The sequence below is a fragment of the Sus scrofa genome, chromosome 5, assembly GCF_000003025.6.
Source record: "Sus scrofa isolate TJ Tabasco breed Duroc chromosome 5, Sscrofa11.1, whole genome shotgun sequence".
Taxonomy (NCBI): domain Eukaryota; kingdom Metazoa; phylum Chordata; class Mammalia; order Artiodactyla; family Suidae; genus Sus; species Sus scrofa.
In genome coordinates, this window is record NC_010447.5 from 35302821 (window position 1) to 35330419 (window position 27599).

General features: G+C 39.2%; 1 protein-coding gene across 8 annotated transcripts in view; it reads right to left on the reverse strand.

Annotated features, from left to right (window-relative positions):
• Nucleotides 1-27599, reverse strand: part of TSPAN8 (tetraspanin 8) — a 272045-nt gene that overhangs the window by 92077 nt on the left and 152369 nt on the right. For all 8 annotated transcript variants that reach the window (XM_021091998.1, XM_021091997.1, XM_021091999.1 and 5 more), the window contains one exon: nt 18980-19025. The gene's annotated coding sequence lies outside the window, so the exon portion shown is untranslated. The remainder of the gene's footprint in view (nt 1-18979; nt 19026-27599) is intronic.

The following is a 27599-nucleotide window of genomic DNA, read 5'->3' on the forward strand; positions in this document are numbered from 1 at the left end:
AAAAGTAGAAAACATTTGAATGAAAGGTTGTGGATAACATACAGAAACAAGATAACATTGAATAAACAGGTCTTTGAAAAGAATCCAGGACAGCTAAAGGAATCCAGGTAACAGGAACAAATGGTCAGTCTTCTTAGAGTGACTTAATTTAGTATATGTGTCAACAACAGAATCTCCAATATGTGCCTGAAACAAATTGCTGCCAACTACTTTTAGTCCTTCCTCTCTTTACTCAAAACTGAAAATATTCAGAAGAGAATTGACCTAACTTGACCAGGGGAGCAGAGGACTTCTTAAATGACAGCTCTGCAAGCCTGCAGGCGCTAGAATCTGGGTAGTTCTCCAAAGTAACATCAGTTGCACAGCTCCCAGGAAAACCAAGGATGGATGCTCCAAAGGGCAAAAAGAAACCCATGAGGGTCTCACATGCTCTGCCAAGGAGTTTGGACTTTGTCCATCATCAGAGGGAATCCCGTGGAGGTGTAAGGATGAGGCCAAGGCAATATAAGACTCTCTGGAAACTAACAGATACCAGAAAGCCAGCACTGGCCCCATGATAACATACAGAAGCCTCACCCCACTGAGCAGCTATCAGCCCTAGGATCCCCTGGTCCCTGGCCCTGCCGGTGGATACCAGCTCTGCAACCTGCCAGATCCTGCAGTCAGAGACCCTAGGACCCAGTTCTGCCTACCAGTGGGCAGACCAGCTCTGGGACACCTTGAGACACTCAGCCAGCAGCCCTGAAATGATGCCTCATACACCAGCAGGCTGACAGCAGCTCTGGGACATCTCAAACCCTGCAGCCAGCTGTGTCAAGACTGGCCCCACCTACTAGCAGGTCAACCCCTAGATCCGGGTACCCCAGCCTGACAACCACCCACTCCTGAACCAGGCTCAAGCTATCAATGGGCCAGCACAAGCCCTAGGACTCCCCTACTCTCTCTGGGGCTCCACGGCCAGCCTCTTTGTAAGCCAGTCCTGCCAACCAGAGGTCAACAACCTCCACACAAGGCAGAGCCTGGCAACCAACCAGACCAGGGCCAGTAACACCTACCAGACCACCCACGGTAGTCAGCCCACAACAGAAGCACTCAGCCCACATGGGGGCAGCCTTAGAGCACAGAGCTCTGGTGACCAGAAGGGAGTGTGCTGCTGGGACGCACAGGACGTCTCCCAAAAAAGATCACTTCTCCAAGGTCAGGAGATGTGACCAAACTACTAAATACACAGAAATAAAAACAGCAAATTAAGATATAGGCAAAATAAGATATAGAGGAACATGTTCCAAAAGAAGGAACAAGACAAAATCGCATAAGAATAACTTAGTGAAGGGGAGATAGGCAATCTACCCAACAAAGTTCAAGGTGATAAACATAAAGATGTTTGAATAAATCAGGAGAAGATTAGATTAACAGAGTGAGAAGTTAGAGTGCTTTCTCATGAAATGTCTTTATTTGAAACTACATTTTATTTTTTACATTAGTTGATGTACATTATGTTATAAGTAACAGGTGTACAATACAGTGATTCATGATTTTTAAAGGATATACTCTATTTATAGTTATTACAAAATTGGCTATATTCCCCTTGATGTATGATACATCTTTGCAGCTTATTTTATATATAATAGTTAGTACTTCCTGATCCCCTAAAGAAAGTTAGAATTTTTTAACAAAGAGGTAGAAAATATAAAAAATAAAGAGATGAAGAAGATAGTAACTGAATGAAAAAGTATGGCAGAAGGAATCAACATTAAATTAAATGATACAGAGGAACAGATCAGTAAGCTGGAAGACGGAGCAGCAGAAATTACTGAAGCTGAATGGAAAAAAGACAAAAAAAAGAAATGAGGACAGTCATAAGAGACCTCTGAGACAACATGAAGTCTACCAACACTTGAATTATAGAGGTCCTAGAAGGAGAAGAGAGAGAGAAAGGGGCAGAGAACATACCTGAAGACAGAATAGCTGAAAACTTGCCTAACTTCGGAATGGCAAAAGACATCCAGGTCCAGGAAACATGGAGAGTCCACAGCAGGATCGACCCAAAGAGGTAGATTAAGAGGTACAAACTTTCAGTTGCAAAGTAAATGAGTCATGGGTATGAAATGTACAGTAGGGGGAATACAGTCAAAGATATCTTGGTATGGTGACATTGCATAACTAGACATTGTGGTGATCAGTTTGACCTGTACAGAAATATCAAAGATCGCTATGCTGCATAGCAGGAACTAACATGGTATTATAGGTCAAATATACTTCAAAAACAAGATCACAGAAAAAGAGATCAGATAGAGTCACTAGAGGTGGAGAGGAGGGGGAGGGGGACCTGAATGAAGGCAGTCAAAGTTACAAACTTCCAGTTATAAGATAAATAAGTACCAGGGAGGTAATGTACATGATAAAGAAAATTAACACTGCTGTATGTCATACAGAAAGTTAAGAGAGTAAATCCTAAGAGTTCTCATCACAAGAAAAAATTGTTTTCCATTGCTTTAATTTCGTACCTATATGAAACGACAGATGTTCACTAAACTTATTATGATCATCACTTCATGATCATGTAAATCAAATCATTATGCTGTATACCTTAACCTCACACAATGCTGTATGTCAATTACAGCTCATTGTAACTGGAAGAAAAAATAGTTAAACCAGAATGCAGTACTCAAATTTCAGTTCTAACGTGGTAGAGAATGCTCTAACTTCCACTTGACAGCACTGATATACAAGCATTGTACGAATTGCTGGGTAAAAAAAGATAATGACCTTTTGTGCTGAAGGAGCTCATAGTATAAGTGTTTCTACCTCCTCAAAGCTCTTTAAATTTCTATTACTTATCTGAAGATCCCTCACATTGACTAACAAATTATGAATGTGATATTCATCAGGTCCCAGATCTGACTATACTCAACTGTAAAACAAAAACAGGAATAGCTAAATAAAAAAATACAAAAGTAATTCTTACTGGAACAAGAGCAAAAAAAAAAAAAAAAATCCACTTACTTAAATGGCAGAAGAAAGCAAAAATTAAACAGGGCAAAAATCCCAAATAATTTATATTTAGTTTTTGAATGTTCAAGGGAAAAGATATACTCTATATGTGTACCAAATTCCTCCATCTACCATGAACTTTATATAGTCTTCTGTTACATACTATATGTAGTAAAGGCAGGAGAACCAAGTGGTTAAGAGCTAAGGCATCTGTATAATATATTATCCAAACTAGAGCACTTCTGAGAATGAATAAAGTCAAAATAATTATACTGAGACAACATAAGTAACCTATGACCTAGGACCATAACAGGCAAACTGAGATACCCAGTCACCCTATTGAAAGCTTATGATCTGAGGTCAGAGTTTGCTCATGGGCAGGGAGAAACAATTGAAGGCTTTTGAGCAGTGTTGTTAAATGATCAGGACTTCAGGAAGCTTAGTATAAAAGTGAGTTATGGCTAGACTGGAGCAGAGAGACACTGAGAATAGGAAAACCCATGACAACCTTCCTATAGCTAGGTAAGGAAGAATGAGAGACCAAGCTAGGATGGTGGCAATAAAAAGAGAAAACCTTAAAAAAAAAAAAAAAAAAAAAAAAAAAGAGGAGTTCCCGTCGGGGCGCAGTGGTTAACGAATCCGACTAGGAACCATGAGGTTGCGGGTTCGGTCCCTGCCCTTGCTCAGTGGGTTAACGATCCGGCGTTGCCGTGAGCTGTGGTGTAGGTTGCAGACGCGACTCGGATCCCGCGTTGCTGTGGCTCTGGCGTAGGCCCGTGGCTACAGCTCCGATTCGACCCCTAGCCTGGGAACCTCCATATCTCCATATGCCGCCGGAGCGGCCCAAGAAATAGCAACAACGACAACAACAAAAGACAAAAAAAAAAAAAAAAAAGAAAAGAAAAAGAGGAGAGAGAGAGAGAAACTATATAAAGAGATCAGGCAGTTAAAGAAGTCAAACAGGTTGTAAAACTAGTCCAAGTAGTTAGGAAATATTAAACACATCTCAAGGAACCAGACAGATGACGATCAGGTATAGCAGAGACCCTGCCAATAGGAGAAAGCAATAGGAGCTCAGATTCTAAGGCAAAAGTTGTTTACTCCCTATCCATTTTCATACTTCCTGTTCACATCAGTTCCAGGAGCATAGGTGTGTGCTTCATTCCAAGGAGAACTGTAGCCCTCCACAAACCTCTTGCTACTATGTAAGGCATAGGTAAGCCAAGCATTTCACTGGTAGGGTAGTTAAATGGCACCAACAATTGCTTCAGACACCACTTGGTGGCACCAGTACCTTGAAATGACTGAATGCAACCTGCTCCTCTTGATCTCAACACTGGACACAAAAAGGTCTTCAGCTAACCCTCGAGTCAAATTTTTTCATGATTATTTGATTTCTTCCAGAACTTTCACATCCACTTTTATTTCAACCTATAGAGAGCCTCAAAACTAGAAGATGAGAATGTTTTACTTATAATAATCTCTTATTATTTCAAAATTCCTTTGCATGTATTATACATGTAATTTTGCAAAAATGTGACATCTTTCATACCTAATTTTTATTATATTAGCCTCTTCCTTTCTCTCTCTTATGTGCCACCATTGCAATTCCTCCCACCTCCTTCCAGAAAATCCCATCTTAACCTAATTTGTATTCATCCAACCCTATTTCCATCACCATATAACCCTATACAAATGTGTGTATAGATTTTTGATCAACAATTTATGAAACGGGTTTACGTAATATATTCTTCTATATATCTCACTTTTCTCCCTCAGCAGTATCTGGTGGTAATCTTTCTAAGCAACTAATATTTCTCTAATTCACTTTTTGGAGAGGCTAAATAATATACTATGGTATAGACATATCTTAATTTATTCAACAACAGTCCCTTACTAAGGGTATTCACTTGGTTTAACTTTTTTGTCTTTCTATGGTAATTCTGCTGTAGAAATCCTGGGTCTGTATCTTACATACTAGTAGTTCCTGCTATGAGTTAGATTTGCTTGAGGGGAAAGGGATAAAGGCTAAATAGTATTTTTAATTTTAAGAAATGTTGCTAGACTTACTTCCCCAAAAAACTGTTTAAAATCCCCATTTGTACCAGCAGCAATATATGAAAGTGCCCTTTTCTTCACATCTCTACTAGCAATGCATATTTTTGCTTTTGTCGGCCTGATGGATGTAAAGGCATAATTCATCATTACTTTCTGTTTTCTGACTGGTTGTGATTTTGAACATCTTTCCAGGTGTTTTGGCCATACACTTGATTCTTCACAGCTTTTTCCCAAAGCAAGGATATTTTTAAAAAGATCTATGCTTAGTGAGAAAGCTAGAAGAATACTGCTAAAATATTTTGGAAATAGAAAAAATAGGATTTATCATAGTCACCAATACGTTTACACGATGTTTAATGCTAACTAAAAGTACTGAGATGCCAGAAAATAATCTTTTGAGTACTATTCAATTCTGGAATGTCTACTTTAAGGGCAGAAGATTTTTCTTTTTCATGAGGGATTGTCTCCTTCTTAGTGCTTCATTTCTGATTGGACAATTTATTACTGTATATGCTTAAGTAGGATTTGCTATTAAATAGAATGAGTCCCATTTATTTGAGTGTCATTCAAAATACTTGTTTAAAAAAAATCAGTAGGGGAAGAAATTGTATTTTTAAGCTTCTAAGAAGATTTTATAAACAATGGAACCCAAAGAACAAAAGTCATAAAATGACTTGACAGTGTCCTTTTAAGTGAACATATGTGAGTTTTATGCCTCCATATGTGTTCACATATGCCTTACATATGCACAGCCAGCTGCTAACCAACCAGATTGTTAAATGTGTATGTTTACTGTAAAACAAGCCGAAAGTGTTTGGTCTCTTTGTTAGAGAAACAGCTCATAATTTCAAGTATACAAACGTCAGTTGTTTTTCATTTCTTTTTCTTCCAAGCCAAATGAGCTGTTGATGCTCAATTTGGCAGCATCCTAACTGAGGTTGACTCTTGGCCAGCCACAGAAACCCGGCCCTGAAAGTTCAGGAAATTTTTACAAGAATAAGGAATTTTTCCTAATGGCTCCCTAAACCATAGGAAGTTTCTTTAGACCCTCAGCCAGTTTTTTTCCCTTTCACTATCCTAAAGGATAATGACTAACATTGGATACTAATGGATGGAGTTAAGGTGTGAAATGAGGGTATCAAGTCCTCTCATACTTGGTCAACTACTCTGTCCAACCTACTATTAACAGAGAACAGCCTGGGGGTGCAGAGATTATTTCTGGGATAACGACTTTATCTAGGAGTCCTCCGTATCTCATCTTTTATTTCATCCTTTTTGACAGTCCCCCACAGCTTAAAATGGTGAAGTGACGTTTGAACCAATTTTCAACTGAAGGTAAAACCTTTGGCCCAATTATACATCAGGTTCTATAATCACAGTATTAAATCCAACAAACACTATTAGTATTCTCTAGTACTAACATTAATATTCTCTGAATAACAGGAAGAGAAAGCATGTAAGGCTGTGATAAAGTGAGCTTGCGCTCTGGAGTGGGAATCTGTGTCCAGTTTCCAGTTCTAGCTCTGTCATTCCCTGGCTGTGTGGCCTCAGATAAGTAGTTTCATGCTTCCAACTTCACTTTCCTCATCAGCTGGATGGGAACAGTAATGCTGATTTCCTAAGTTTCTGATGAAGATGAAATTAAATAATCTGTGTAAAAGGAAAATGCACAGTACTGGAAATAGAGTTAACAAAAAACGTGAATTTCCTTCCTCTATATTTCTACCTTCTCTCTCTGAAAGAGGAACATGAGAAGTAGGAATGTTTCTTGGTCAAGGAAATAATCCAAAACCCCTCAATCTCAATGTTGGAGAGGCAGGAGGAGGAGGCTCAATTCAATATCAAAAATTCACTAAGAATATTAGCTTTTGATATCATTAATAGAAACTAGACTGAGAAATGTGTGTACGTATGTATATATTGTACACATACACATTTATAAAATGCATACTCATTTATTTAGCACCTTCTGTGTGTCTAGAATAGCGCTTGGCATGTAGGAAATGTCCATAAATATGTTTTTAAATGAATGAAGATTAAGCCCTTAAAGCACCACCATAATTTCTTCCTAGTTGCTTAGTAATGATGCCTTACTTTCCAAGGAAAAAGTATGGCTATCTGTTGTCACTGCACCTCTCTTTCCCTCTTTCTCTCCTTCTATTCAACCTTCCTGAAGCTGTCCAGTACTTCACCACAGCTAAAAACCAAAATTCTTATTGCGGCAGGTGTCTACGTGTTTGAAGCGAAATGAGCCACTGCTGACAATTGTAAAGAAAGAGAGAACAGCTGTTTGCATCTGGAGACGGGGGAAGAAAGAGAGAACAACAGCTGCTGGCAGCTGTGGCAGATAAGAAAGTGAGCAAGTGAGCAGCTGTTGGTAATTCAGAATCTACTAGACTGCCCAGAATAATTGAAATCCAGAAGAAGCATGCAAGACTCGACTTAACTGCTTTACTATATCCTGCTCTTCATTAGGTCCTACTTGTCCTTCGTTAGAGACATTCCCATGAGAGCCACATGAGGACTCCCAGCAGGAATATCAGCCCCCAGTTTCCCATCCATAAGCAAGAGAGTTAAAATGAAATAGACTTTTCTTCCAGTAAGTCCATACCTATTTTTATAAGAAGAAAGAATTCTATGATTGGCCAGGGAAGGAATATTAACCAATGATGGTCTATTACAAGACGGAGCAAAGAGAATTTTTTGTGTATTACAAGAGATTATGGTCATTTTGATGATGATCCCACATTTTAGAATTCAGTAGGATAGGGGAGTTCCCGTCATGGCTCAGTGGTTAACGAATCTGACTAGGAACCATGAGGTTGGGGGTCCGATCCCTGGCCTTGTTCAGTGGGTTAAGGATCCAGCATTGCCATGAGCTATGGTGTAGGTTGCAGACGTGGCTCAGATCCTGTGTTGCTCTGGCTGTGGTGCTGCAGCTCCGATTTGACCCCTAGCCTGGGAACCTCCATATGCTGCAGGAACAGCCCTAGAAAAGGCAAAAAGACAAAAAAAAAAAAAAAAAAAAAAGAATTCAGTAGGATAACATAAAAAGGTGATAACTTAAGTATAATTTAAACTTTGCAAAATACATTTTAAAACCCTGTCAGTGATTTCAATGTTTCTTTTTGTGTGTATACATCATCCTATGAATGCGTATGCACACAAATAGTTCCCTTTTTACTTTCCTTTTTTTTTTTAAAGAAAAAGAAGAGGAAAACATCTTGGTACCATGCCTCAGGTAACAAAATGTTGAGTTCGGTTTTGTGCTTCACACTAGTTCTTCTAATCAGCTGGGAGTCTAAGATAAACTGAGTGACCCAAAAGGATGTCGGTCAGTCTGTTTCTCATCTTGCTTAACACAGAAGTACAGCATCTCGTCATTCCAGTTTATAGAATTTCGACTCTTTAGTTTTTGAAAGGCATAGTTCAGGAGAAGAAAAAGAAGCTACTACACAATGTTCTTTATTACTAAATTATATACAACCACATGCCTCAAATAAAAGAATAACTAAACAGGCTCAGCGTAACAAACCCGACTAGTATCTGTGAGGTCCAAATCAGCTGCAGCTCTATATTTAAATAAATTATCAGTTTGAAGACAGTGATAGGGAAAATGCTTGTGATAAAACATTCATGGAGAAGGATCTGCTAAGATGATTCACAAGTGAAAAGTTGAATGTAAAATGTACATTATGATTAAAACTAAGGTGAAAAGATACACACAGTACAATAATATAAAAGGAATTTTTTTAATAGAGGAAGTCAAAAGAAGATACCAGAGAGAGGGAATTTTTAATTCCATTTCTCTTTATGCCAATAAATTATATAATATAAAGGATCTAAATAATAATTAAATTATTTTTTAAATTACTAATAAAAGCACTAAACTGTAAGCTCCAGAAGGCCCTTCCCTGGTTTTCCTCTCTTTGTATCTCCAATGCCTGCCACAGTGAGCAAATGCCAATAAATATTTGCTAAATGAAGAAGTAAATAAAATGAGTCAATTATCTACATTTTTAAACCATGGTTGTAGAAGAAACAATGAAATCACTTCCACCAATAGCATATGTGTGACTGAGAAAAGAAGACCTGCTCTACGGTAAGGATCAGTTAGAAACATCTCCAAAGGCAAGCACTCACGGTATTTTGAAACTGGCTCTACTTGGGTGAGGTACGTGGCCCAGCCAGACCTAATGAGTTCCCAAGCTCTGAACTTGAAGAGGCAGAGAAACTAGCCAATCTCTAAACATACTTCCAACTCTAAGATATGATTCTCAACTTGGATTAGGAGAAAAGGGAGAGAGAGTAATAGCAAAAGGACTAGTGTCACAGGCATCTGGCCCTTGATTACCAAGAAGAATAGCCCATGACAAAGTTCCCAGATGTTCTGTGCTCCAGGTGAGTAACTTTCCTTAAAGCAAATTTGATTAATGTCTCCATACACAGCTCCCCTCTCAGGTCCAGGCTTTGTTCCCTCGTCTGGCACTGAAAGAAGTGCTTGAGCTTTAAACAAGGTAGAAAGAACATGAGATGTCATCCACTCTTGATTTTACTGTCCTACACTCCTGCAACAGTAGACCCCAAGTTTAAACACTTTTTACTATGTCACAGTCTGCCTCTGAATCAGCCTCATCTACTCCACTATTCCCCAGGAACATTGTGATAGGCTCATCATTCCAGTTTGAACATCTTTGCACAAAGTCTGTTTTCCAGATATTTTGAAACTTCCCTAAGCCCTGCTTATATAAAGTGTGAATGTTCCATATTAACATAGGGTACTCTTGCACTCTGAGCATGGAGTAATTCAAGACTCTGACAAATTTGTATGTTTTCCAAAATATGTTTGCAGCATTCCCCTCTTGCCCATAAAATAGCATTAAAGGAAATGTCTTGCTCCATAAATATAACTGTCAAGTACTTAAGCGACTTGCACTTCATCATCATCATCACCAAAATGATACAGTGCCTTTTTTGTCCAGGGTTGGGATCATAGTGTACTCAGCATATTCCACAGATATTTGAGAAACACATGAAGAAGATGCAGCCACTGGATTTTTATCAACCTTTTCTAAAGGGACATTTCTAACATGCAGTTGTTTCCAGATATAATTTCCATATTTGAAGTGTGATGGTTATTTTATGTGTCAACCTGACTGGACCATGGGATGCCCAGATATTTGGTCAAATGTTATCCGGTTTCTGGGAGGGTGCTTTTGGATGAGATTAACATTTAAATTGGTAGACCCAGTGAAGCAGATTGCCCTCCATAATGTAAGTGGACCTCATCCAATCAAAGACCTGAATAAAATAAAAAGTCTGACTCTCTCTCAAGTGAGGATTCTGCCTGCCTTGTGGCCATTGTACCAGTATATTGACTTTTTCCTGGCTTTGAACTTGGACTAAAACATTGGCCCCTTCTGAATCTTAAGCCTACTGACATTCATATTGGAACTAAATTATTAGCTCTACTGGGTCTCCAACTTTACCAACTCATCCTGCTGATCTTGAAACTTGCTAGCCCCTATAGTTACATATGCCAACTCCTTACAATAAATCTCTATCTCTTTAAATACACATTCTGTTGGTTTTCCTTCTCTTGAGAACACTGACTAATAGAACATATAAGATCCAACATATTACTCAACACATAATGTTCCATCCACTGATAGAGGATTCTGGGAAGATGATGGCATAGGGAGCACCAGGAATCCGTCTTCCCATGCAAACAAAAATGTAGTGGTAGAATCTCTCTGATGTAACTGTTTTGGAACTCTGGAGTCTGTTGAAGGTTTCAATATCCAGGGGAAGCCTTGGATGGTAAACTGCAGTTGATTCTGGTCAATTTCAGCTCTTAGCACAGTAGCAACTATCTATTCCCCATCCCTAGCCCCATGGCAGGCATCTGTGCTCGTGTTCCTGGAGCACTTTGCCCACAGCTTGCAGAAGCCAGGGTGGGCAAAAAGGGTCCTCTCCTCTAAACACTGTAAATCTGTGCACTGTTCATTGACTGATGTTTCTGATCACAGAGGTGCAGGCAAAACGACAGGCAGCCATTACCATTGCTCCCTCATGCATTACTGCAAGCCCCTCCAGGTGAAGTGAAGTCCAGGGAATTTAAAGGGCCAGTCTTCTGGCCTCCCCAAACACCCTGCCTTTGTTTTTCATTTTTTCCTCTTTCAGAAGACAGACATTAAAAATTAGTACATTCAAAAACAACTGCATATATGCGGAAAAATAGAAAGTGACCACGCATGCCCCAGGGAAAGGCTCAGAAAAGACCCGAGAAGACCCTGAGTTTACAACTCAGGTGATCCTCTACATAGAGAAATGCTATACAATCAATAAAAAACAAAATTATAACAAAAATAATAACAAAACCCCGGGGAAGGAGAATCTGATTCCTTGAGCTAGCACATTATTAGACTCAAATGTCCAGTATGCAACATAAAAGCACAAGCATGCAAAAAATAATATGGCTCAATTAAAGGAAAAAAATAAATCAACAGAAACTCTCCCTGTAAAGACCTAATGGCAGCTCTCCAAGACAAAGACTTTAAAACAACTATCTCAAAAATGCTCAAAGAATTAAAGGAATAGAAACTCAAGAAAATAATGTGTGAATGAAATGGAAATATCATTAAAGAGATAGAAAATCTAAAAAGAAATCAAAAAAATTCCTGAGCTGAAAAGCACAGTAACTGAAATGAAAAAAAAAATCACTACAGGAACTCGAAGGCAAGTTTGAGCAGGCTGAAGAAAGTATCAGACAGGACAATGGAAATAATCAAATATGAGGAACAGAAGAAAAATGATTAATTAAAAGTGAACAGATCCTTCTATGTTACTTCAAATGACAAAATTTCACTTTTTGTGGCTGAGCAGTGTTCCATTGTCTATATATACCACATCTTTATCCATTCATCTATCAATGGACATTGAGGTTGCTTCCATATCTTGGCTATTGCAACTAATGCTGCAATGAATATGGGTGTGCAGGTATCTTTTTGAGTTAGTGTTTTCATCTTGCTGGAAAATACCCAGAAGTGAATTTCTGAATCACATGATAGTTCTATTTTTAATATTCTGAGAAACCCCTATATAGTTTTCCATATTTGTTGCACTAATTTACATTTCTACCAACAGTGTCCTACACTTATTTCTTGTGTTTTTTGGAAACAGTCATTCCAACAAGTGTAAGGTGATATTTCATTGTGGTTTTGATTTGCATTTCCCTGATAATTAGTGACACTGAGCATCTTTTCATGGGTCTGCTGGCCATCTGTATATCTTCTTTGGTAAACTGGTGAAGAGGATTAATAGGTATAAACTATTAGGCATAAAATAAACAAGTTATAAGGATGTAATGTAGAGAACAGGGAATATAGTCAATATTTTATAACAACATTGTATGGAGCGTCATTTATAAAAATATCAAATTACTATGTTTTGCACCTAAAACAATATTGTAAGTAAACTGTATTTCAATAAAAATAATAACAAAGAACAAAATTAAAATTTAACACTGATCAATTAAAAGAAAAAAAAAGCAAACAGAGCCTAAGGGATCTGTGGGAAACCATATATCTAATCCAGTAAAAATAGGCTATGCAAAAAATATATAGTATCTTTATTTTGTTATCCTTATGACTCAATCTCTTCCAGATCAAACAACCTATGTCTGGTAAATGCTCAGTCTTTCAAACTTCCTCCTTCTCCCTTACTCCTACAGGATGTGTCATCTTGGGGCACAGAGGCACTACTGTGAGTTCATTGTAATAGGGAATGGGACAATGGGGCGTCTTGGATCCCACTCACTATCTCAGTTTCTTGCTAGTTCCTGCTGAATATATAGGTCCTGAACTGATATCTGCTAAAGTGAAAATGGATCTATCTTTCTTTTGGGCATTATGCTGGCATTAACTGCTGAAGTCAATAACAGTAGCCAATTATCTCATCTTAAACTCTTTCAGATTCCCCACTATATTCTTTGTCCAATTCCCAGACCACCACACAATCGAGTCCCACTCCATTACCTCCTTGACTCCTTCCCTTCACCTAGCTTTCTCTAACACATTAATCTCCTTGCTGTTCCTTAACGTACCTAGCATACTTCCATGTCTGGGTCTTTGTATCACCATTCCTTCTGTTTAGAGGTCTGCTCCCTCACTGTATTCAAACTCTTGCTCAGATGTCACCTTCTCTATACTCACTCCTTAGCCATCTTATTTAAAACTGATTAACACTCCTGAGCGCCCATACTCCCTTCTTGCTTTATTCATTTCCATGACAATAATCACCATCTGATATATCATATGCTTTGCTTGTTTGATTTACTGTCTGTCTCTTTCCTTGTGAATATAGGCTCACCATAGAAATGAGAACTGACAAACAGTGCAGAAGACTCAGAATTGATATGGTATCTGCTCCATAACCTTGAGATTCAATAAAGTGCAGCAAAGCTTCAAGGATAAGGAATAAATGGTATAACGAGCATCTTATAAGATTTGGGGTAGGATCAAGTTAGAATCAGGCCATTCCCCATCCCTTTATGTCCTCCACTTTTCAGATATCCATATTTGTCCTCTTCTCAGTCTCCACTGGCTTTTATTTTAAAATTCCAAAGGTACTAACAAATAATGAAGATGTCTTATTCTTTGACAAAAATTTATTGAGTGGAATCTAATATACAGCATAAAGGAAACTTTCCACAGAAAAGAAAATCATGGACTTGGAGAATAGACTTGTGGTTGCCAAGGGGGAGGGGAGAAGGAGGGAGTGGGATGGATGGGGTGCTTAGGGGTTAATAGATACAAACTATTGTCTTTGGAATGGATTAGCAATGAGATCCTGCTGTGTAGTACTGGGAACTATGTCTAGTCACCTATGATAGAGCATGATAATGTGAGAAAAAAGAATTATACATGTGTGTGTAACTGGGTCACCATGCTGTACAGCAGAAAACTGACAGAACACTGTAAACCAGCTATAATGGAAAAAAATAAAAATCATTCCATAAAAAAAATTACTAAGGGCCTACTTAAATTTTTGCATTAGTGAAGGTAACTCTAGCTACTGAAACAAAAACATTTCATCCAAATAGAAACTTATTTCTCACTGAGAGGATCAGCCCAATGTGGTGTATGTCGCTGGCAAGTGGATTTTCCCACAGAGGGATTTAATGATCCAGGAATCTCCCATCTTATGGCTCCACGCTTCTTATCAGTCGCTCGGCATCAGTTATAAAAGGAAAGAATGAGACAGAAAGAGCAGTTGCCTAAACATTTTGACCACACATATCACTTCTATACCATTGCCAGACCTAGATCCTGGTAAAACTGGATGCGAGAAGCCATGGAAACTGTAGTCTCTGCCTGAGCAACTCTTTCCCTATGCCAATTCTATGCTATAGAAGGAAAAGCACAGATCCTAGGCAGTTAGCTGTTTTTTTTTCTATGCATGTTGTTTGGTGTGTAAGCATTCTCACGTACACTGCTTTATTAATTCTTCAACATCCCTATCAGGTATCATTATCATTGCCCTTACACAGAAGAGGACACCCTAGAGATAAAAACCGACCTCCCGAGGCTTTAGAATGGGACTCCATTTGTGGAGATTTGCATTTCTAATATAGTCTTTTTATTTTTTGTCTTTTTAGGGCCCCACCTGCAGCATATGGAAGTTCCCAGTGCTCCGAGGTCAAATCGGAGCTATAGCTGCTGGCCTATGCCACAGCACAGCAACACAGGATCCAAGCTGCATCTGTGACCTATGCCACAGCTCATGGCAAGGCTGGATCCTTAACCCACTGAGTGGGGTCATGGATTGAACCCGCGTGTTCATGGATCCTAGTCAGGTTCATTACCACTGAGCCACAATGGGAACTCCCTCTAATACAGTCTTTATTGTGATACAACACACAAACCATACTATTCACTAATTTAAAATGTACAAATCAATGATTTTTAGTATGTTCACAGAATTGTGCAACCATAACCATGATCAGTTTTAGAATATTTTTTAATCGCCCCCAAAAGAAACTTTGTACTCATTAGCATTTCCTTTCCATTTTCTCCTCAACATCTTCCAGTCCTACCCAAGCACTAACCTTCCTCCTATCTCTAAAGATTTGCACATTCTGGACACTTAATATAAATGAAGCCATACAATATGTGGTCTTTTGTGACTGGCTTCTGTCACTTAGTTTAATATGTTCAAGGTCCAACCATGTTGTAGCATTTATCAGTACTTTCTTTTCACTGCCCAATCATATTTCATTGTATGGATATACTACAAATTTGTTAACCATTCATTGAGTGATAGACATTCAAATTGTCTCTTCTGGAACAATACCTAGGAACAGAATTGCTAGATCATATGGTAACCTATGTATAACCTTTCTGAGGAACTGCCAGACTGTTTTCCAAAGTGACTGTGCCACCATGAAAAGATGCTCAACATCACTAATTATTAGAGAAATGCAAATCAAAACTACAATGAGGTACCTACCAAATCACACCAGTCCAAATGGCCATCATTAAAAAGTCTACAGGAGTTCCCACTGTGGTACATTGGGTTAAGAATCTGACAGCAGTGAAGGTAGAGGTTTAATTCCTGGCCTGGTGCAGTGGGTTAAAAGAATCCGGCAATGCCACAGCTGTGGTGTAGGTTGCAGCTGCGGCTTGATTTCACTCCTAGGCCTGGGAACTTTCATACACCGTGAGTGTGGCCACAAAAAAAAAAAAAAAAAGGCTACGAATAACAAATGCTGGAGAGGGTGTGGAAAAAAAGAGAACCCCCTGCACTGTTGGTTGGAATGTAAATTGATACAACCACTAAGGAAAACAGTGTGAAGTTTTCTCAGAAAACTAAAAATAGAATTACCTATGATACAGCAGTCCTACTCCTGGGCATATATCGGGACAGAGCTATAATTCAAAAAGATACATGCACTCTTATGCTCATAGCATCACTATTCACAATAGCCAAGACATGGAAAAAACCTAAATATCTATCAACATTAGATTAAGAAGATGTTCTGTACATATATACACTGGAATGCTACTCAGCCTTAAAAACAAATGAAATAATGCCATTTGCAGCAACATGGATGCAACTAGAAATTATCACACTAAGTGAAGCAGATCACAAAGGAAAAGACAAGTACCACAAGACATCACTTAACATGCAGAATCTAAAATATGGCACAAATGAACCTCTATGAAACAGAAACAGACTCACAGACATAGACAATGGACTTGTGGTTGCCAAGGGGGAAGGCGGAGGGCTTGGGACAGACCGGGAGTTTGGGGTTAGTAGAGGCAAACTACTGCATTTAGAAAGGATAATCAATGAGACCCTACTCCTTGGCACAGAGAACTATACCCAATCTCCCGGGATAGACCATGATGGAAAAGAATATTTAAAAAGAGGTTCCCCTACAGTTCAGTGGCATAAGGATCAGGCATTGTCACTGCAGCAGTTTGGGTTGCTGCTGGTGGTGTGGGTTCAATCCTTGGCCTAGGGATTTCCACATGCCAAGATGAAAAAAAAATGTGTGTGTGTGTGTGTGTGTGTGTGTGTGTGTGTGTGTGTGTGTGTGTGTGTGAAATGAGTCAATTTGCTGTATAGCAGAAACTGGCACGAAATTGTAAATCAATAATACTTTTAAAATTAATTAATGAACTTAAAACAAATCGGCTGTGCCATTTTACAATCTCCCCAGCAGTGTAGAGGGTTCCAATTTCTCCACATCTTCCCTAACACTTGTTATTATTTCCCTTATTTTATAGTTGGGTTTGCATTTTGAAAGATGATTACTTCTTTCAACTTCAAGACTTAGAGTTATGGATCAATTCCCACACTAAGAACATAGATAGGCAGAGAGAGGCCAAGGGAAAATTTTTAAGGATTTCTGTCTTTCTGCTAGGCACACACACTTTATCCTGCCATCTGGATGGCCATGAACCTGAAGTGGTGGGAATCCATGAATGCCAGCCTTTCTTGGGTTTACCCCCATGCTCTAGACTTTTTCTGACCACTCCTTTCTTATTTATTATACCACAATAAATAACTGGATGCAGAAAGTTTTGAACCTTTTATTTTGACGTATCCATTTTGATCCTGTGTCCTTTCTGATTTGAGAATATATTGACCCCTGTGATGAAGATTAAAAAACTTTACATCAAAATTATGCTTACATAGATAAAAATACTCATTAAGAAAATATTTTTAGAGCTAACATTATTAAGCTACTTTAAATCTTTGATAACATTTTTATTCCAAGGCATTAAGATACTCCTAATTTTTTCCATTTTAATTTTTAATTTACTGAAATTCTTTTCATTGGAATCAATTATTTTCCACATAAGGCTTAAATGAAAAAGTTACTCAATGTGGTTTTATTCTCTTTGTTGTTCATATCAAATTTTACTGATTATAGTTTCTGCAATTGCAGGATTTCTTTTATAGTCATTATTTGTACCAAATCCAATTGTCTCAGATCAAATTATTCATAACTAAACTTAGTCAAAAAAATTGGATTCTTTCAATTTCTAGGCAATAATAAAATTTAACGTGTGTCAATGCAGTTGTTGGCAGTTATTTAGTGTTGATTACTTCTTCCAAGTCTAATTTGTCCGTTTAACATTTGCATGTTTCAATGTGAGCATCAAAGCATGATTCTTTGGTCACATTTTTGTCTCTAAATAATTTCATCATGTGCAGTTTCAATTGCTGTCATTTTCCTTTGTACTGACCATTCCTCTAACAATATTTAGTACAAAATGGATAAAGGACTGATCGTTTGAACTTTTTTTTCTTTTTTAGCTAATTCATGAGAAAACTGTGAGATGTTTCCCTCAGCTATGTCAAAGTTGTTCTGCTATCTAGAATTTCTCCATATTGATGACAACTCTTTAACATATTGCCAGTCAAACTGTGTACTCTGTCATATACTGATGACAGAGCAATGAGCAAAGGGTGGGATTATAATATCCTTGGGCCAAATGTCCCTGAATCAATATAATCCAGTATCACAAAATTAATCTGCTCAGTGTGTTCTATACCTGATTCATCATTGGAATCACCTGGAGAACTTTTAAACATACATGTTCCCAACATACATCTTCCCATCCCTATCTGTCCCAGGTCAGAAAACTCTCAGTTCACCAGTCTGAAATCAGCTCCCAGCATCTACAATTTTTCTTTAAATTCCTCTAGTGATTCTCTGTCTATCCCTGGGACTCTTCTGGGCTAAGCCATACCCGCAAGGGGACTATCCACATGAGCATGTTAGAATACTTTTATAACTTACCAAAAAAGAGAGATAGGACATTAAGGAGGAAAAGGAAACTGCTGGTGTGGAAGGGGCTGGTAAAGATATAAGGCACACAGGCGGTGGTTATCAATTTGGAAGTCAGGAGAAGGAAGTGTTAATGAAGCAGCACCGTTCAGCATCAAAGTTCTCAAACCTTAGGTACTACTGGGTCTTTCCTCTTTTGTAGCCCTCATTCTGCTTTGCCTGGGAGACTTTTAAGGCTGGACAAGACCGTGCCCTGCAGTGACTAAAGTGTCAGGTAACCTGACATAGCAGATGTGAATCTCAGTCTGCAACTCAAAAGTAGGAAAGAAAGAGAATTTCATTTTCTGTGATTCAACTTATTTTCTATTTCTGAGATGTCCATTTACTGTAGAAAGGAAAATGAGTTCAGTAACTTCAAGGTTTTCTTTCTCTGCCTCAAGGTGGGTCTGAGGTAGGGTGGTAGATCAGGGGTTTTAGTGCCAAGATGTTTTGAATGGAAGGCTATTATGTCACCTGCAGAGGCAGATGGATCCCCACCTAAAGTTTGCTTCCAATATTGGTACTGCATGTATGTGTCATCACACATGCACACCAAAAGGGTATATAAAAAGCCTTTTTACTTACCTAATTGAGGTGTCTGGGGAGAGCACGACAGGCTTCTCAAGCAAATCTGAAATAAAAAATAAAATAAAATAAAATAACAAGAATGGCTTTCTCTTGTGCAGCAGGTTAAGGATCCAGTGTTGTCAACAGTCGCTGCTAAGGCACGGATTTGATCCCTGGCCCTGGAAATTTCCCCATGCCATGGTCACGTCCAAAAATGAAAAAAAGAAAAAGAAAAAGAAAAAAACCCACTAAATTATTAAAAAAAAAAAAGGCAAGGAAATTAGAAGGGGTTTTTATCGTTCTTAGGGATTAGGACTGGGTATGAGGACTCTCAGAGTCCCTCCCAGCAAGGGCTTGTGGTTTAGCTGGCACCAAATTGGTGAGCACCCAAGGTTTCTTATCAGCTTGTTCAGTTCTGGGGCATAAGGGGAATGGGAAGAGGTAAGCCAGATTCTTCATTAGAAGGGCCTTTGTTTTTGATTTCATGTGTCTGCACAGAAATCCTCTAAAGCAATGAGCATCTTATCTGGTCCTTGGTATTTAACAGCAATTATTACTCAGGTTATATTTATTGATGAATCACAAAGTCCCAAGTTTCAAGTTCCAGCAGGGGGGCACGGTGAGAAGCGGCTGGGCCTTCTGCCCCGATGCCCTGGGGCCTCGCGCAGGTGCAGGAGCTTCCCCGTCCCCCTGGACAAGCTGGGTTGCGGCCCGCAGAGCCCAGAGCGGTCGCTTCGGTCACCCACGGTGGCTCGGAGCCTTGGAGTCTCTCCCCCACCGCAACCTCAGCTACCAAATGGTGGTGGCCAGTGGAACTAGGACTTTGCGTACCGCCTCTTCTCTTGGCTAAACGCCTCAGGGCGTAGGCGAAGCCTGGGCTCAGCTGCCCAGGAGGTGGTGCCTTGGGGCGAGAAGGATGGCGGCCACTGGGCTGTTAGAGCCTCGACAGCCCGAGAAGGCGCATCTATGTGAGGCCTTAGGAGCCTCACGGACCAGGGGTGACTGGTCTGTCTCAGTTAGACCAGACCTCACCTAGTCCCGAAGACGACGGACCAAGGCCTTAAAAGGCTCTGAGGGTGACCGGAGCCCCCGTTGACGGGCATTGGCTGCTGCTCTACCAAGACCTTTAAGACAGAAATCGTTAATAAAGCGCCTCAATGGCCAATGGGAAGAGCCCACCACCCACTGGGAAGATTGACTGGCGGTTTATGAAAAAGCTGCTCTCAACTCTTCCCCCCACCTTTTAAAAGAAAACTTTCGCTACATCAAGGCCTTTTAGATGTAAAGAAGTTGCCAACCACGCATAATAGAGTTAGAAAGTCATGTCTTGTAAAAATGCCCATTTATTAAAAAAAAAAAAAAGTATAAAAAAAATGCCTTCTGGGAGTTTCTGCCGTGGCTCAGCAATCAACTTCACTAGTATCTATGAGGATGTGAATACCATCCCTGGCCTCATTCAGTGGGTTGGGGATCCCACTGAGCTGAGGTGTAGGATAGCAGTTGCAGCTCCCATTCAACCCCTAGCCTGGGAATTTCCATGTGCCCCCCAGTGTGACCCTAAAAAGACAAAAAGAAGAAAAAAAGAAAAGAAATGCCTTCTGAAAATGACTTTCTGAAATGGAATTGTTTGATCACCTCTAGAAGTGATATCAGGAGACACAGAGGTCGACAGAGTGGGTTAGTGGACTTGGAGTGGAAGACCTTGAGCAGGAAGAAAAAGAAGGTTCTATGCCAGACTGGTCCTACTTAGAAGACATTTCCATATTGTAACCATTGTTTTGTGTGTGCGTTTTATATATACTTTATATATATAGTAGTACTTTTATAATATATAGTACATATATAGTACTTGTATATATACAGTACTGACATTTGAAATATCTAGTCTTTCTAGATATTCTGAAGTGTCTGATGTATGTTAAAAGAGAGAGTAAAAAGACATTTTGTAAATATCTTTTGTTGAAGTTCATATGAAATATTGTTTATTGGGGGGAAGGAGCGTTGGCCAAACCACCTCTTTGAACAGTGTACATTTACAACATCTGGTCTTTCTAGATGTTAAAGAGGTTGCAAGCATATGACAAAAACAGAGTTAGTAAATTCATACATTTTGTGCATTTTATGTTAAAATTTCTAGGAAAGATTGTCTTCCGAAAATGTGAGCATTATAGCCCTCTGGGTTAGTGGAGAGGTGAGAGAAGGGAAGGGGTCCGATCTTAAACTAGAATGCTCATATTTCAAAGACACTTTCAGAATATAGCGATTATATGTGTGCAGTTTATTCAAGACTGCTCGGTATATAGTGAACAAATTAAGGACTTATTTGAAACATCTAGTCCATCTAGACGTTTAGAAGTGCCCAACATATATGAAATGTAGAAGTAGTAAAATACCACTTTGTACATATCTTTTTGCTAAAATTCATTGGAAATACTGTCTTTTGGAAATGGGATTGTTAAACCACCTCTGTGAGCAGTATACTATTGCCTGCATCTGTTCAGTGGTTTGGAAGAGGTGGGAAGGAAAGCATTTCAAAAAGTAATATGCTAGAGTATTCATGATATGATAGTGTGTTTGCACTTGGACATTTTCAGACAAAGCCATTTTTTTTAATCTTTTTTTTTTTTTTTTTTTTTTTTTTTTTTTGTCTTTTTAGGGCCGCACCCACAGCACATGGAAGTTCCCAGGCTAGGGGTCTAATCGGAGCTGTAGCCGCCAGCTTACACCACAGCCACAGCAACACCAGATCCAAGCCGAGTCTTCGACCTACACTGCAGCTCATGCCAACGCCGGATCCTTAACCCACTGAGCAAGGCCAGGGATCGAACCCGCAACCTCATGGTTCCTAGTCGGATTTGCTAACCACTGAGCCACGATGGGAACTCCCAAAACCATTTTTTTTATGTTAGGAGCATTTTGTTTGGCTGTCTATATAGAGTATATAATCGACAAATGAGTCCTAATTTTGCAACATCTAGTCTCTAGAGGTTAAAGAAGTTGCCAGTGTATGACAAAGTAGCAAAATTCGCACGTTTCATACACTTTGTGTTGAAATTCATAGGAAAGCTTGTCTTTTGTAAATGACTTTGGATATGAATTCGTTCAACCACCTCTACACATTACCCATGGTTGTGCTTGTCCACTGGATTGGTGGTGGAGAGAAGGAAGGAAGGGGAGGAAGTGGTTCAGACCAAAATGGTCATATTTAGAAGATACCTCAGATTATAACCATTGTTACATGTGCACAATTTTATTTGACAGTGCTATGTAAATAGTGGACAAGTAGGTTCTTATATGAACTATCTAGTCTTTCTAGATATCTAGAAGTGCTTGAGGTATTTAAAAGTGAAGTAGTAGAAGTAGATCTTCTTGTAAAGAGCTTTTAAAAACTGATGAGAATGGAGTCCCTTGTGGCAAAGCAAGTTAAGAATTTGAATTGTCACAGTAGCTTGGGTCGCTGCTGTGGTGCAGGTTCAATTCCCAGCCCAGGAACTTGCACATGCTTGGGGTACAGACAGAAAAAAAAAAGAAAAGAAAAAGAAAAACCTGATGGGAAATACTACCTTTAGAAATGGAATTGTTAAACCTCCTCTCTGAACAGTGTACTCTGTGCAACTGTTCATTGGATTAAGGGAGGTAGGAGGGAAGATTGCAAAAAATGTTTTGCTAGCGTGTACTTTGCTAGTGTTTACTGAAAATTTTCAATTTATCCATTGCTCTATGTTACATGCATTTTGTTTAATTTTACTGTATATGTTATGTATATACTTGACAAATGGGTCCCATTTTTATAATATCTAGTCTCTAGATACTGAAGAGATTGGCATTGTATGACAAAAGTAAAGTTAGTAAACGAACACATTTTGTACCAAAAAAAAAAAGTCCCAGAACCTGTTGTATTTTACATGTATATTTCATTTAATCCAGGTCCTATTATTATCCCACCTTATAGACAAGGACAGTGAGGCACAGAAGTAATGGCATTTGCCCGCTACTGGAAAGAGTAAGGATTCTGACTCAGGCTGTCTGGCTTCAGATTCTGTGCTCTAACCTCTGCCACATGCCTCTCTTTCCTGTCTTCCTGGTCCTTCTCATCCTATCACTACATGATAAAGCTGAGCTGCTTTGATGCCCAGGAAGTTCCATGAAGATATCTCTACCTCTAGGGCTCACTGCTTCCATGTGACTCTGATCCTGGAAACATGGCTCTCATCCCACTCTCCAGAAATAGACCAGCCAGAAATCAAATGGCATTTTCAAATTGGGTCATTTAAGGAGAACCCATAAAGGAACTGTTTACTAAAATGTGGGCAGAGTTTAGGAAAAGCAACGATGGATGGGACAGCGGTCCATCACTACCCAACACCCAGCCTGGATGGATGAGGGGAGGAAGTGGTTTCAGGATCCAAGAGAGCTGTGTGGAGAGGGCCATCTGAGAGGAGCTGTGGCCTTTAGTTGAGGAGCACAGCTGGGAAGGCGAGGGAATAAATATCCTGACCTTACTTTGCTCCTGCTCTCCAGATCTCTTGCCAATGCCTTCTCCTAGCCAAACCCAGTGGAAGAATGGAAGGAAGGGAAATCGTTGATGCAGTCCATATGGATAGCCACCCAGCACACCAGGAGGCTGCAGGATAGGAAGTGGATCTGTGAGGTAAATGGAAAATTTCCACTATAGGCTATGCTTCTATCATTCCTCCTGCCTCCTCTTCTCTCCCCAAAACCTATATATATATATGATATATATATATATCAGAGACATGGCCAAACCTCAACTGTTATGAGAAAGATATAAGAACTTCTTTTTGAGGTCTCTAAGTCACAGCCTCATATACTTCTGTTCCAAATATGATTCTCTACGATGGTTACCACCTCATGCAAAGCTGTGCATGGGTGTATTTGTGATATTTTCCTAGGCTCTCCAAATCAGTGGTTGAATTCTTTCCCCTTGTTTTCTTGTCACTACTCATTTTCCCTGGACATTATTCCTTTCCCAAACACTGTTCCATCCTTCTCACTCTCCCATTGCAGAGTTCAGATGGGAAAAGGCAACTTATTCTTGTGGATCGGCAGCCAGTCTTTGGGCAGCCTGGATGTTCTCAAGAAGGATGAAGATAAACAGGAGCTAAAGTCATGTGCAAGAGGGGTATGGAGGAACAGCTGAAGGAGAGAGAACATGAGAAGGCCACAGTGGAAAATTCTTATAGTCCTTCCTCTAAGTCAATGCGAGATTGAGTCTCGTCTACCCAGATCTCAATTTCTTCAGTTCTCTTAAGTCTTTATCACTTTAGGCAGTTATAGTCACAGACTCATTGGTAATGATGCCACGGGGGCTTTTTGTAACACTGTACCTCTTTTTCCTGTCCTTCTGGTGAATTTTGCCTTTGTAATTGAACTTTAATCACTTACCAAGTGAGTGGCTGAAGCATTTAAAATTTTAGAGTGGCTATAGCAAATGACTATGGAGACAAGTGTTGACATGAGAATTATCAGAAGTCCTTGGACAATGCCTCTTAGCCAAGATCCTGCCCCATCTGGGATTATCCCAGAAAACAAATCCCATCTCTGCCCTGAGTCTATAGAGAAGGGAAATTTGACCTCAGTAGCTTTGTATAATGCTTGTCCATCCTCCTGATTTACCCAGAGAGACAAAACTGTGGAGAGAAACTTTAAGAATCTCAAAATGGCTCTGAAAAATAGGAAAAAGAGATGAAGGATGTGGTAGTTCATTACTCTTAAGGTTCAGGCAGTCTTGAACTAAAGATCTTGGGTGGAAGCTGTCCACTCCTAGAAGCTGGCTGCTTGCTCCAAAGATCTTGGAAATGCTATCACCTTCATGTTGTCATCTTCTGGAAGATTCCAAGGGATCCTCAGGTTTGGATTTCCTGTTAATATAGAAGGCCAGGAGATAAATGTATGATAACTTTTTCACTGGAGACAGGGATCCACTGATTTATTCCTTGAAGTTTACTGCAGTGTTTATGGTTAACAACACCAGGTATGGTCCTTTCCAATTAAGTTTGAGAAGAGTCTTGTGTTGTTGTTGTTTCCATTAATCCAAGACTTGAGGCTGAAGGTCATGCAGGATTTCCTGTGCTTCATCATGTGGAGAAGCTGCTTGGACCTGTTGATTATGAACTTAAGTATGCTGCATTCATACCCTACAGTATTTTTCCATGTTGTAGTATAAAAGAGCAGTGAAGATAGGGAGTGAGATCCCTCCATGCAATGAGCATCCAGTGACAAGTTCATATGCGGATAGTCTATGCATTCCTGTTAGACTCGCCCTAATGGCCATGAGAACTAAAGGAAAGCCTTTGGCCTTGGCAACTAAAGTTCTTTAGATAGATTCACAAGTCTCAGTTGGTACCACAGTCACTAGACAAATAGGTAGATATTGCCAAGTGGAAAACACAAAGTCTAAATGTTTCTTTGCTACTACCAAAGGAGTCACTTTATGACAATGAAAGTCTTCTAGAAGGAAACACAAACACCTTAGTAAGGACATATTCATAACTATATGAAATGAGTATTTGAATGAAACCCATTTGTAGATAGATGTTCAAAAGGTCCTAAAAGTTTTGTCTTATGTTTATGCTGCAGCTTTACAATTTTTTTTCAGGATGATAGGTGTGACAGATGAGAAATACACCAGAAATATACTTATTGCCACCAATGTTTATTTTCAGTGGTTTTAAAATCTTCCTTTCTATAGTGGGTCACAGGATGTAACACGTTTTGAGAAGATCCATTTCAAATCTTGGGGCAGACCAAGAGATCATTTGGTGCTGCCATAGCTTTCTGAGAGAAGCAAACAATTTGCTTTTTTCAGTACACTTTTTCAGAATCAAATACTTAATCCTGGAGTTAACTCAATTTCTGATGCCAATAGCTAGGAGTTAGTTTTGGCTTTGATTCTTGGACTTGTTGGACAGCCTGGAGGTGTTAAAGCAGCTCATTTAGTACAGTAATCTGCTAAAGCATTACCCTTTGCTCCTTGAGTCTGCTTTTTACTGTGGGGCTCAACCATAATATAGCCAATTCCTTTGGCAAAACAAGGCATCCAATAGGATTTTTATGTGACTGCCATGTTTAATTGGAAAACCAGATGCAGTTAAGAAGCCGTACTTCATCCAAAGCATATCAAAGTCATGAATTACCCCCAAAGCATCTTTTTTATATGTATAGATATTTGCAATCTTATCTCTACCTAACTGGCAGGTTGTAGTAAGTGCTACAGTTTCAGCAACTTGTATAGATTTTCCCTCTGAGAAAAGATAATATTCAAATTAGTCTGAGGAAATTGCAATCACTTACTGAGCTTGATAGCCTCCTTGTTCAGTTCTCAAATAGGCTCCTTCTATAAATAGTTCTAAATCTGGGTTGTCTAAAAGAGTTTCATGGAGATCAGAGTGAGAGGCAAGGAAAATTCCCAAGTAAGTGCATGGCAATGGTGAGCTTTTCCTTCTTTGAGAGAAGAAGAAAGTTGGAGGGCTTTTGGTACTAGAGCAATGGATAGAAATATGTGTGAGAAGAGAAGGTCAGCATAGCAGTTTTCAGTGAAGACTAAGATCTGAATGACATGAGGGACTAAAAGGTAAAGTGGAGATCCTAAGACAAATTCAGTAGAAGCTTCAGTTAACTTTGCTGCTGTGGCTGTAGGATAAAGTGAGAGGCTATTATAAGTGATGGGTGTGTGAAGCCCATTGTGCTGTTGAGTTAGAACCCTCAAAGTTTGTCTTTGGATCTTTCAAATACAAACAGAATGGTCTATGGTAATTGGGGAATACAAGCATATGAGCTTTTTCGAAAGGCATTTTTTAAATTACACAAAACTCTAGGTGAGTCTGTGCCAGGCAGGAACATGAGTACTAGAAAATCAATTTGAACCAACATCAAATAATTCTCATCTATAGACTTCCAGAAAGATAGGGCCCATTTAAGAGTGACACCCCATTTGCAAAGTAGTCCTCACTTCAACAGATTCACCAGAGTGGAATCCTTGTGCAGAAGAACATGCTGACCAATGAGAGGAGTATCTAAGATTCCTACCATTGACATGTTTTGGTTATTCCAAGGAAGGAATGATGGAAAGCTGGGTCTATGGTAGAATGTGTAGGTCTACTATTTAAAAAGGAAGATTCTAGATTTTTTTTTTTTTTTTACGACTGCATGAAAATTTCTCTTTTTTTGTTTTAAGGGCAATTTTGGAAAACCAGAGGATTTACTTACTCAAAAGGGAGTCAAAGTTTATCCTTTTTTATTTTGGATTCTGTCTTTCAAGTTAAGGCAGAGGAAGGGATTTCCAGTGCCTTTTTCCTTCTAATATCCACAGATATCTTTGTCTACAATAACCATAGAGATGTTTTTGTTCCTGTTTATTTAATTGCTTAATCTCAGAAGTTATCAATTTAATCTGTAATTTTGTTTTTCTGAGCCAAAATATCCTCAGAGTGCTCACCAAAGTCTGGAATTCGGAGAGAAAGCATCCTATATTCTGTTTTCTAACTAAATCTGTCACTTCAGGTTTAAGAACTTCAACGAAGAAGGTAGTCAGTGTGGTTGTGCTATCTTCATTCCTACTGAGAAAAGAATATTCTGGAAGATGGCAGTTAATCTATTTCTGAAATCAAGGCTGGAT